Genomic DNA, 13,385 nt, shown 5'->3' with positions numbered 1-13,385 from the left:
ACCTAAATTCAGGTGTTTAACCTTGGGTTCTTTCACACCAGTTTTTTCAATAGATAAATTTGGCGATGTTATGGTGGGGGTCTCCCGCTACAATAACTGTAGCAATGATAAAAATGAGTTGCCTACAGGACTTTAACTGAAAACAGCACTTTCCCATCTGTCATGGTGTGGAGTCTTAGGGGTGGCCTTGATCTCCCCTAGCGCCCTCTACCATGTCAAGTTAGTCTCAAAGTACCCTCATTCTCACCCACCATGTCTTGATCTTTTATATATATCTAAGGGAGGCTGCCTTTCATCCCCTTGGACACGGTGCTCTGTTGTATCCTGGCCCTTGTTCTGTACTGTGTGACTTGGTGCACTCAAGCCTTATGGGCTATGCGTGGCTCCAACCGTCCCTTTACCATGCCCCAAGCCTCGCTGATATCCTGGACGTTGTTCAGGCCCTCTGCCGCCTTGTCTTGCAACTGCGCCCCACAGGCGCCCTTCAGTCACTGTCCCCTTTGCTCTGGGGCTGCCTCGCACTGCCCCCTTTGCTCTGGGGTTACTGCAGCCTTGGGGCTCAGGTGGCCATGGCCATGCCTAGCCCCAACTCTCCTTCTCAGGGTCCCGACCCCCCCACTGGGCTCAGGTGGCCTCAGCCTTACCGGGCCTCCAACTCTGCTCCCATTCTCAGGGCTGGGGTCAGTGCACCCCCGAATGCTGCACCCTCTCTGGCACTGGGGTCCCCATGCTACCGTGGAGCCCCTATGAGGCCTCCTCCAACCCCTAATAGCCTCTCCCGGTCCTCCGGTTGTAAACAGTAAACCATCAACACAAACTCAAGCCCCTTGGCTGCAACATAAATTAAGCCAAGCAGACTGGCCAAGTTCGCCAATGACACCAAACTTTGGGGCAAAGCATCCACACCAGAAGATAGGCGGGTGATCCAGGCTGACCTGGACACGCTCAGCAAATGGGTGAACAAGAACCTGATGGTGTTTAACACCGAAAAATGCAAGGTTCTCCACCCTGGGGAAAAAAAACCTGCAGCATCCTTATAGGCTTGGCTGGATAGCACTACGGAAGAAAGAGACTTGGGGGTCATCATTGACCACAAGATGAACATGAGCCTGCAATGTGATGCTGCGGCTAGTAAAGTGACCAAAACGCTGGCTTGCATCCATAGATGCTTCTCAAGCAAATCCCAGGACGTCCTTCTCCCATTGTACTTGGCCTTGGTGAGGCCGCAGCTGAAGTACTGCATCCAGTTTTGGGCTCCACAATTCAAAAAGGATGTGGAGAAGCTTGAGAGAGTCCAGAGACGAGCCACGCGCATGATCAGAGGTTAGGAAAACAGACCTTATGACGACAGGCTGAGGGCCATGGGGCTCTTTAGCCTGGAAAAGCGCAGGCTCAGGGGTGATCTGATGGCCACCTATAAGTTTATCAGGGGTGACCACCAGGATCTGGGGGAATGTTTGTTCACCAGAGCGCCCCAAGGGATGACGAGGTCAAACGGTCATAAACTACTACAAGACCGTTTCAGGCTGGACGTAAGGAAGAATTTCTTTACTGTCTGAGCCCCCAAGGTCTGGAACAACCTGCCATCGGAGGTGATTCAAGCACCTACATTGAACACCTTCAAGAGCAAATTGGATGGACACCATCTTATATTTATTTATTTTTTCCATCCCAGCTGTTGGATGAGAACCCTTCTCTGAGTCACACATTAAATGACTTTGATCCATCTAATAATTGAAATCAAACAATCATGTATAATTGGATCTATGTGTGCTAAAGAAAAGCTTGGAGAACAAATGAGTTGTTCTTGCCATGTTCCTCCCTCTGTGGATTTAGTTTTAAGGTGTGATGGCTGAAGAAAATCTGAGGAAAGAAATGAAGTCTTCATCCCTACAGTGGTAAACACATGAGAGTACCTGTATGGTACTATCACTTGATGAAAACTCCTGATCTGGTAGTAATGCATCCAAACTCTGTCCTCCATTGTAAGCCATTGAGAATAGCAAGGCAACTCTCATACCTTCACACAACTCACAACTCTCAAGCCCAACACCCAGCCCAACTTTCCTGAGAGTATCTCATCCTTTGGACATCTCCATTGGTATCTCTCAATGATTTTTCTAAGGGTTAGACCTGATCCTTATTAAAGTATTGGGAAAGACTTTCATTAACATGAACGAGATTAGATTTGGGATTTTAGGACCAAATTTAGAAAGGTGTTACATGCCATATTGCTACTTAAGCACCTAACTCCCTCTGAAATAGCCACTTACTATCTTTGTGGAATTGAACCTTAGTGGAAACTCTGTTAATTGCCTAAATCTCATCATGGTCATTGTATTGCAGTGAAATCTAGGACTTCTGTTGTAGACCAGTGTCCCTTTGTTCTAGGCACTTGTCCAACTCTGTACAGAAATTATTCCAAAATATTTTCAATCTCAGTATCAGGCAAGAGGCAGTGGGAGCACAAAATAATGGAGACAATCTTGGTCAACACTGTTGACTCTAGTTTTAGAAGCTCACGTGCCTTGGTTTGCTCCAGGGTTTTTGAAGCTACATGGCAAAGGGCAGTGTCAAGGAGGGATTTGAGTGACTTGAAGGTTGGAGGTCTCAGATGGTTAGTGGCCCCGATCCCCATACTATAAGGTAAATAAACAGCCAGTCCTTCCCTATGAAGATGTAGCTGGTCCAAGAGGAAGCTCTGGTCTGGTTCTGCCCTCATTCCTCAGGGGCATCTTATGGAAAGGCTGTTGCGTTACCCTTCCTAGAGACAGCTAAGGGAAGAAGGGTGCATTACCTCTGGGGCATGCAGGGGGAAGCAAGTCTTGATGACTATAAGGTCATGGACCCCAAGTTTTGCTGGCCAGTAGACCACAATGCTGGTCAAGTAACATGCCACAGTCAGCGTCCTACTTTTCTCTCCTTGTCAACCTCCATTTTAACTTGACTCTCTTGTGGTCACAAGCAATATCAGAGAGTCTTGCAGGTAATGTGTTGCCCACCAGCTATGGGTTGGAGACCTCTGCCATGAGCTGACTAAGTTTGTTCTCTTCCTCCATGATCCTGTTGACCACGGGGGTAAATCACATCTGGTTGCGAAGCTTCTGGACACAGTTTGAAGAGTGCCGTGGACACCAAGAATAGCCTATTCTCAAAAGTTGTACTGAGAGGAGCATTTTGTGATGTTAGGCAATGCATAGTGCCCAAGTACTGCAACAGTGGGCATCAATTATACAGACTAAACCAAAGAAAAATGTATATTATGCTGTGTACTACAGGGGTTATTCCCACAGCAAGACTGATAGCTGTTTGCCTCTTATGTAGGTGCCGAACCAACATCTACTGCAAATTAGATCCACCTCAGAAACTACCAAACAAGAATGGTATGGATGGGAATTCATCTTAGAGAAAAGGCATAATCACTAGCCTGTAGAAATAAGAGGTGGATCTGATGGCTAAGAGCCTTGTGGTCCTTTAGGAGTCATCTAAGCCCAAAGACAGGAAGGACTCAGCTAAGCATGAGTGGATGCTAGTTACCATAAGGGACAGGGGTGGTAATACTTCTCTGGCTGCATTAACCTTCCCCAGGCCACAGATCTGCTTTGGTAACATGCTCTTGTCATTTTTATTTATTGTCTGAATGCATCTATTGTTGTGGTGACAAGGAGAGTGATGCGGTGAGAGTCCTCAAAGCACATGGTGGAAATATGGTTTAGTCATTAGCATCGGGAGGAGCCAACGAAGGAAACTTTTGCACTAAATTATAGTGAGTGTTATGCTCTTAAAAGGGACTCTGTTAAAATGACATTCAGGGAGCAGGACTGGCCAGGATCTACACTCCTGCTGTATCCACTGGGTCAGAAGTGATTTGCTCCATGTAGAAGTCAAGTGATCACAGAATCAAAGAATCATGAAAAATGAGGTTTGATCAAAAAATCAGCAGTCTTGGATGCATATCTAGCTCCTTCATGCTCACCCCCTGGGAGCTTGGGAAGGTCCCCGATTTCTTCAGTTGCAGGACTGAGGAGGATTGAAATGGGCGCAGGTCGGAGTGGAATAAAATTGGTCCCAGATTTTTTTCAACCAGACTTGCAAAATCTCTCTCTGGATCTCTCTTGGTGTTTTTTTGTATCCTTCCAGAGGTTTCTCCTAACTCTTTAGCGTCCCTTGGACCGTTGGGTTTGGCCAAGCAGCTGTGTACTTTGCGAGGAGGTGGACAACTAGCCGGTTACTGCCTCCCAAGTGTTCGATGGGAAGTTGGTTATTTCGATCCACGGCATTGCTTTCCCAACAGCTTGCTGTAAAGCCAGACTAACGCATTCATATAGAAAATGTTTAATAATGCAAGGTAATTATCCAGTAACTTTAGCTTACTGACCAGGTCACGTAACATTCGTCAAAGTAGTATATATCAGAATCTGTAAACGATTGCATAACAACTTCACATCTGCCCCAGATAGTGTTATATTTGCTTAGGAAAGTCAGCAGAGCTGACTCAAAGCCACGTGGGAAGCCTCGAGTGGCTGGGCGAGATGTCTTGTTTTCCTTTTGTGTCCCATACCAAAGCACAGCATCTGATGAAGCAAGCCCTCTGCTTATGAAAGCTTATGCTATATCTCTCCGAGTTAGTAAGCCTATAAGGTGCCAATCTGCCCTGCCTCCTGCCTGGCTTCAGACAAACACGGCTAATTGCCTCTCTGGTCCAAATGCATTACGGTTTCGTGTCACATTCAGAGGAGCAGGGAAAAAATAAAAGCCCAATGAAATGCATTGCCCAGAAGCTGAAATTAGACAAATTCAGCCTAAGAATAAGCAGGAGATTTTTAATGGTGAGGGTAATTAATCATTGGAACAAATTCCCAAGAAATACGTTGGATTTTCCCAAGGGGGGGGGGGGGGGGGGGGGGGGGGGGGGGGGGGGGGGGGGGGGGGGGGGGGGGGGGGGGGGGGGGGGGGGGGGGGGGGGGGGGGGGGGGGGGGGGGGGGGGGGGGGGGGGGGGGGGGGGGGGGGGGGGGGGGGGGGGGGGGGAGGCCTTATGGATATCTTTCTAAGCAAACTAGTTGTTTTTGGTAACCAAATCGGTCTTACATTAGTTGGGATAAAATAGTCTGATCCCAAGCCTTCCCACTGGAGATTTGGCCCATCGTTGCATTCCTGGTATCAGATCTGCAGCTCTCCTGAATATGAAACCTGCGGTTATTGTTTAGCTATTATTACCTCCTCCGTACCTTGTAGGCTGAATACTTGCAGTGGAGCATAGCTCTGAAGTTCTCCCCCATGTTTCCTGTCTGTAATCTGCTCAGATTGCCACGTGTTTCCCAGAGTGACTCAATTTAAATACAGCAAGCTGGAGCAAATGTCGACGGCTTCTCGGTGTCTCTCGGTAGGGTTTTTTCTAGCCCATTGGATAGCGTGTGCAAGGCCCTTTCTCAAAGGCAACTGATGGAAAGGGCAGGCCCATCTCTTCTTGCAGTGCCGTAGCAAGGGGTAGGGGGTGAGTGGGGCATCCACCCCAAGTGCATAAGCAAAGGGGTGCCAAGAGGTGCTCCCCAGCCGGGGTGGGGTGTGGGATGGAGTCATGAGTGGCTCATTTGCGAGGGCTCAGGGACGGGGCAAGGGCAGCTCCCATTGCTGCATGCACCCCTGGGCAGGCATGGGGTATGTGTGTGCCCCCCAGATCTGTACATGGGGTGAGGGTGGGTTGCTGCTGCAGGCTTTGCCCTGGGTACCAAACTTCGTTGCTACAGCACTGTCTTCTTGCCTTCAGCCCATCTCCTTGTCCCTTTTTTTTTTTCTTTTTTATGGTCTTGGACCATTTAGGCTTGGTTGCATATGACCCTGGACACACAATGGATCTCACCCATCCATTGCATTGCAGCTACCTCCCCCGCTCTTGCAGCATGATGTTGCTAGCCGCATCCCATCGCTGCATGGGGAGCATGGCCTGAGTCAAGTGTCATCCACGGCAGGGACAGAGGCACAGGGCAGGGACCTCCTTGTCAGTCACCCTGGAAGTCGTGCACGCAGGCATCCTGTACTGAAGGGTCCCCGAGGTGTGATCAGAGGCTCAGCCAAGACATGGGCCAAGAACATCAGGGATGTACGCCTGGAAAGGCCAGCGCACCAGCTGCTTTCCCCGCTCCTGCAGCGGCCTCTGCAGAAAAAGCCGTTTTCTTCTTCAGCTCGCAGAGTTCAGGTGGGGTCTTGCTCTCCACAGGGAGCGCTGGCAGGGATCGCTAAGCCGGCTTAGGAGAGAGCAGCACGTGTACCTCTGTTTGGAGAGGGATGCGGAAGTCTGTGTCGCGAAGGGCCCTATCTTCTGGCATCTGGACGTCAAAAGCTACGGCTGATAAGCTGGGATGGGGTCCCGAGTGTCTGCAGCTGGAACAGCGTGTTCGGCGGTTTCCTGTGCTTTGCTGCATTGAGGAACAAGGCAACACAGCTAGTGTCCTGACCCACTTCCAAGCCGCAGAGCAGATGCCTCTGAATAAGGAAGCCAAAAGAGCCATCCCCCCTGGTCTGTTATGGCTTGGTGGCTCGCATCCAATGCCACATGGTGCTGGGAACAGAGAGGCAGGCAGGCCACCCACTGCAAATGCCTGTGCAGAGGTCTGACCCAGCCACTGCCTCCCCATGTTGGGACCCAGACCTGGGTTTTGACCTCTGTGCTTCGCTTAAGCTGTGTGCTTAGCTGGAATTGTGGTTGAAACATGCTCCTGATGAAAAGCAGCAGATGGAAAAAGACCGTTCCTGACTTAAAACGAATCGGGAAGTTGCCCAGCTAAGTTGAATAAATGTAGCCCTGGCAGAAGAGGAATATTCAGAACAAAACCTACCCCCGCCTAAGAATGAGATTCAAATTTTGATAAGGGGAGCCACATTTGGCAAACAGAAGCAAGGTTATTAATATGCATTAGGAGGAAGGCATAAGCTAATTGCATGTATTACAAAATGCAAGATATCAGGTATATAAAGAGAGGCGAGGGAGCGTAGCCTTCAGGACTGACTCCTGCAAGATCCGGCTTTACAGTTTATGCCCTGTGATGCTACTGCACAGTACTAATGAGCTACTGTGCAGTAAGTGTCTCGTGTGGACACGGTGTCTTGGAATTGATACCTGGTACAGGGCCCAAAATAACGTCACCAGATATAATCCCAGGTAGCACTGGGAGCCTTTCCTTGGGAACCCCGGGGCCTGTGGCCAACAGCAGTGGCATTGGTCTGGATTCTAGTGCCTGAAAACTGGGAATGAAAGGCCTTAAAATGGGCTGGAAAAGTTACTGGCACCTCATAGCTATCTCCCTTCAAATCCTCCTTCTTCCCTTCTCCCCTTCCCTGCCCCTCACAGCCGCACTCACCCCACGTCTCTGCCCACTCCCCTCAGTGCCCTGAATGACTAGCGTACCTTTCCAACCCAGGAGAACCATACCATCTTTTAGTTCTCCTGTGCAATATGACGTTTTGTTTCTACCTGGGAGAAATTTTACAATTTTTGAATTCTCCTTTGCCTGATGAAGGGTGTTTGGGGCTCAAAAGCTTGCAAATATGGTAATTTTTTTTGCAACTGTCAAGTTGGTGTAATAAAAGATATTGCCTCTACCCTAAGCTGCCTATGCCTTTCGACCAACATGGCTACAACCAATATGGCTGAATGACTAGGGGCACTTAAGTGCATTCAGTCTTTCTCTTATGGACGCTACAGCTCTTTCCTTCCACTTTCCTTTCTGTCCTTCAATTTCTCTTTCTATTGCTCTGAGCTTTCTCCCCTACTCTCAGTGTGATGTTCCCCCTCTCTCTCACCTTGCCCCTATCCTTACCCGCTTTTGCAGCACTTCAAAAGACCAAGCCATGGCATCAAAATGAAAATCCCCGTATTCTTCTTGGCAAGGAGAAAAATCTGTCTTCCCTCAAGTTGCCACTGGGGGGGTTATAGGAATAGTTCGGCTTGAGAATCCATCTATTTCTTTAAAGCCAAGCCCGTGACTAGCTGTTAACACAATGCAAGCGTTTAAGGCATTAAGTATGTCTCTGTAAGCGCTTTGCAGGTTTTCATTTCCTTCCCGTGGGGAATAGCTTTGGAGTATCAAGTCTAAACAGTGTGTCTCCTCTGGAAAAGCACTCGAGTGCATCTTTCCCAGTTTAATCAAGTTTGGGTTAGGGGAGGAATGTGAGAAGCTGGTTAAACAATGCATGAGTGTGCAAAACTCACCACCCGGGACCTCCAAAATGACGTCACCTCATAAATCCACAGACACCAATCAGGATGGAGCGGCCGGGGGCCTGTGCAGAGGAGGCTTTTGCAACAGGTTAATTATTGGTTCAGACAGAGTCCATGCTGAGAGTCATTAAAGGATCCGTTAACCCCAGGAATAGCTCAGGTCTGGCTACGTCCGCATCCCAGATGGGGGGAGAGAGGGCTGAAGTTGTGCTCCTCTGTTTCACTAAAGGTCAGACCATGCTGTCTTTGCAAGCCATCCTTCTTTGCACAGAGCCGTATAGCTATAGCTTTTAGTGCATTCTGCAATAGAAAACTGCCCTGGGGAAACTGGATCCAGAACATTTTGTTGTTAGCTGCTTCTTTACGCTGCTTCAGACAGCTACCAAGAGGCTGCCCTGACTCAAAGAAATCCTAGAAATCCTAGAGAAGTGGGGCTGGAGGGGATCTCCAGAGGTCCTCTAGGCCAGCCCCCTGCCTGAGGTAGGATCAGCCCTATCTAAACCATCCTATACAAAGCCATCATCTCTCAGTAAACCTGCCATCAATCCTGACACAAGACATAACACCCTGACCTGCCACAAGTAAGGCCAGGGGACCATGGCAGCCACTCCTAGGAAAATGGCAGTGACCCCATGGGTCCAAAGCACCAGATGGTATCCTTCAACTGGTGAGGTTATAATCCCAGTGTAGGCTACTGGTGACATTGAGTTAGATGGGTCAACAGAGGTCTGGGACTGGAGGGAAAGAAGGTGCTGAAGCTGGAAGCAGGGCAAGGGAACAGATTACTGGAGGGATCTGGTACCTGTGGCAAGGCTGGAATGGCCCTGAGATGGGATAAACAGAGGATAACACACATGGGGCATGTCTACATGAGACACTTTACTGGAGATTAGAGCAAACTACTGTGTAGTAAGCAACACTGTCTACACGTGCAGGCACTTACTATGCAGTAATTTGACTGATCTCAAGTAAATTTGCTACCTGTAAATACAAGTAGCAAATTTACTCGGGAGTAATTACTACGCAGTACGGCACATGTAGACGGCCAAGTGGGAGCAAATTTGGGAGGACATTGCAATCTCCCAGCCCCTGTCCCTGCCAGCCCCGGGGTCTAGAGCTCCCCCTTGCTGCTGCAGGGGGCAGGTGCAAGGCCAGCAGAGGTGGGAGCAGAATTGCTGCCATGAGCAGCAATTCTGCTCCTGCTTCTCCACATGTGTAAATGCCTGTCTAGGGTAGGTTTACTCTAGAGTAATTTACCCTGGAACATTTGCCATGTAGACGTGCCCATGGCAGATGAAAATCATTTGACTTCAGTGGCAGGGTATCCTGCTAGCCAGCACAGATGGGACCTAGCGGAGCAAGGGGGGAGGAACAGCAGAAAAGCAGAAGTTTGCTGCAAGCCAGCCGTGAGATAGGTACATGCCAGAGATGTTATAAACTGATTATATGTTACCTGTCAGCACCATACTTGGCTTTGGCCAGCGCGTGATTGGCCCTTCAATTTCATAAGCAAAAATTCACATAAACACATCACAAAAGAAAAGAAAGCAACTAGGAACCAGAGGACACACAGGGGCTCTAAAACCTTTCTTCGCCTGCTTTCGTCTGAATTATCCTTGGGTGATTAGAATGGCACAGTAGTTAGAGCAATGCTGCGGGTAATATTTTGCTCCCATAAATGCCAATAAAGTTATTCCACCTGAGAGCAATTTGATCCAGGTCAGCCATTGTTGCCAGGGTTTGGGTTTTTTTTCTCCCTACTTTTGCAGGAAATTTTTGTTGACCTCACAAGACGTGGAGGTGTTTTATGGGACGGGTTTTATTGCTGTTTGCTTTGGCGAGGTTATTCTACAGTGCATTGTCAGCTCCAATAATATTCATGCTGCACACGAGAGATGTTTTTTTCTGCACATAGACCCTTAAAAATGCTATGGCAGGAGTCACTATGGTCCGGACAGGTAAATCCTTTTCCCTACAGTGACAGCAGAGTCTAAGAAGTGCTGTTTTGTTGCCTGCTTGGTCACCAGCTGTTTATATATACGGGAGCTTTTAAAATCAGCGGGGGAGTTTACTCCTTGACTTGACTAGATGCCATTGTGGAAAGTATGCTATTGCCAAACACATGTTTTTGAGGACTGTATCCCAGGTGAACATGAGGTCAGACCATCCTTCATTTCTATATATTACATTCTTTGGACTGTCAATCCCAAGACACCTGCCAGAGTATTTTTGGTTGAATATTCTTAAAGAATACCTGCCCTTTGTGCCCATCTCTGTTCCAGGACTGATGCATACGGTGTCAGGAAACAAGCTGCACTAAGGAAATATCAGGACATCATGGCAATGACCTCTTTTCAAACAGGAAAGCAACCAACAAGAACCTAGCACCTCTGCTACTGCTTGTCAGCATCCTATAATCATCGTGGCAACTATAATTGTAATAATTCTCACTGATTTTATAACATCTGATAGGCACTCATGAATTAGTGCAGGAAGGCAGATGGTAATTTGTGTACTTCCAAGTGGGGGCTGGAGGTGGGAGACTTTTAATGACCTTTTACTGATTTCTGTCCTCTCACTGACAGAACCTACAGAATTCATGTCTTTTATTCTTAGGTAATAGCTTAGCAGTGAGCAATGCTTGTAAACGGTAGAGAGGAGCAGGACATATGATGCCAGTCGCAGGAAATAAATGCAAAGCTAAAGGATGCAGGATCTGAGCACAATTGTGACAGATGGGCTGAAAGCCAGTAGGAAAATGCTGGTGATAATACAGGGGAACCAGATAGACATTAGGCTGAAGCTGAGACCTGAACACAGCTGTTCCTGGTAGCTATTATAGCCCCCAAATAAAAGTGCTGGAGCTGTACATGTTACTTAAGTAACAGCAGCTTTTAACCCTTTTCTCTTTCTTCCAAAAGATGCATTTTCTGTTTGCAGGAAACATTTAGCGGTGTGAACACCTTTCTCGGGTGTTTCACAAGCGTGCATTTACCTTTATTTTGTAAGGGAGTGATACAAACAAAACCCTTTCTGTAACAGTGGGCACTTCTACAGGTGATGCTTTAATCCACAATTGAGTCTGCTCTGCATGTGAGCTGACGCACCTGGCGCTGCATCACACGCATTTGTATAAACAACAAAATGTGCATTGGCACTAAGAAAATGGTGGTGGTGCACTTTTGAATTGAAACACCTCCAGTGTTTTAGTTCAAAAGTGTGCAGCTGTTATTTTCTAAGTGCTGATGCGCATTTTGCCATTTATACAGCACTGGGTACTTTTAAAAGTGCCCAGTGCTGTGGGGCAACCATGTGTACAAATGCCCACAGATGCCTGCCTAAAACCACTTAATGCACATTAAGCTAATGCACATTAAATTTAGGTGCGCTTAAAAGCACACGTAGACATCCCCAGTGAGGCCTATTCTGCTCCCTACATTATTCTGGAAATTAGTCTGAGAAGTGGGGGGAAAGGAGGGTTAATATTTTTTTAAAAGGAGGATGCTGGTTATTGAGCTCATGAAGGGAACTGGGAGGAAATGAAACCTGCTTAGAAATGGTTTGGGAGAGCCATGTTGATTAGGCATACTTAAATAATGGACAATGGGAGAGAGGGACGGTTGGGATGGGTGAATGGCATGGTGAGAGCTTATTGAACCAAGCTTTGAAATGGGGAGGTCCATCCAAAGTGATACTCATAGGATAGAAGAGAAAGGCTGGCCAACACAAGGTGAAATTGTTCATCACTGCTACCACAATAAGCATCTTGGGTGAGGGAGGGAGTGGGAGATATAAGAATAGAAATGATATTAAAGAAAGCAATAGCCTGGAATGAACAATCCCAATGCCTAAACTCACGGGGAAGAGAGATGCTCAGATCACCAGAGGGATAAGGTTTGGATAAAGATATGAGATGGTCCCTTTGCAGGGGTGTTTCGCATCAGTGGGCACATCTACACAAGACTCTTACTGTGCATTGGCCTAATAACACTGCACAAAAGCGTAGCAGTTATAAACCCTGCTAATAGCCAACTGCACACTGTTATTAGGCTAATGTGCAGTAAGCATCACTAAAAAGCCATGCACCAGTGCTACTGCACTCTAGTTACTGTGCATTCAGTTAGTACATCTTATTAGAGGTAATAAACTAAACGTGCAGTAACTAAGGTGCATTAATGAATGTGTAGACATGCCCAGTGACAGGGAAAAGCCACCTCTAGCATTGGGGACATGAGGCACTTACAGAAAGAGACAGTTAGCAAATGAAAAAGAGAGTGTGGACCAACTCATTGCAGTGAATGGCTTGGTTTAGGGAGGGTCCAGGTCCAGGGCCAGGACCACACAGTCCCAAGACCGCATGGTCTGAGAAATCCAAGAGGATTATGTATTATGAAGCGATAGGGGAAACCTGGCCTTGCTACTTCCTCCCCAGTGCCCCGCTCCACCTGATTCATGAAGAACAGATTTGACCCTCCTCTTGGGTACATCTTGCCATTCTGGGCTCTACTGCCAGCTCTGCTGCCCAGCTAGTATCTAACTTAGGACACATCCACTTGCTTTGAAACACCCCAGAAAAAGTACAAGAGATGTAGTCAAGGAGAAGGAACTCAGTGTCCTAAGTGAGGTACAAGCATGGGATAATACTGGCCATCTCTGCCCCAGGTGTCTTAAATGGAATGACCTCTTGCTAAACACCATACTTTAGGAAACCTGTATTATTTTTTGCACTAAAATGAAGGATGCAGAATACCTCTTCTGGGCTTTTTACTCTCCATGCTTGGGCCACGAGGTTGGCTGTTGGCTATGGCCAACCCAAGGTTGCCCAAGGTTGGGCTGGCTGTTAACCAACCTTATCCTCACTTCACCCTTTTTGATGTCAAATTAAAATGCAATCTATAACTAAAGGATATTATTTCCTTTGACTCGTCAGTGCAGCTGAGCATGAGAAGAAATTCAGCCCTCCAGAATGTTCTGCAAGTGTACGACAGAAGTGATATCAATACGGTGTTCACCAACTGAGGCTCTGGCCTCTGAATATAATTAAACCAGTTAATTAGAAACCTGAGGCACAGCCTTTCGATTGTCCCCTGGGCATAAGTCCTAGATTGCCACCACCAAGGAAGAGGAAGGAGAATGGTCTCCCAGGACTCCCTGTAAGCAGGCCCG

This window comes from Gavialis gangeticus, unplaced genomic scaffold, assembly GCF_001723915.1.
Source record: "Gavialis gangeticus isolate Ggan-Ray unplaced genomic scaffold, GavGan_comp1, whole genome shotgun sequence".
Lineage (NCBI taxonomy): Eukaryota > Metazoa > Chordata > Crocodylia > Gavialidae > Gavialis > Gavialis gangeticus.
This window is presented reverse-complemented; position numbering follows the sequence as displayed.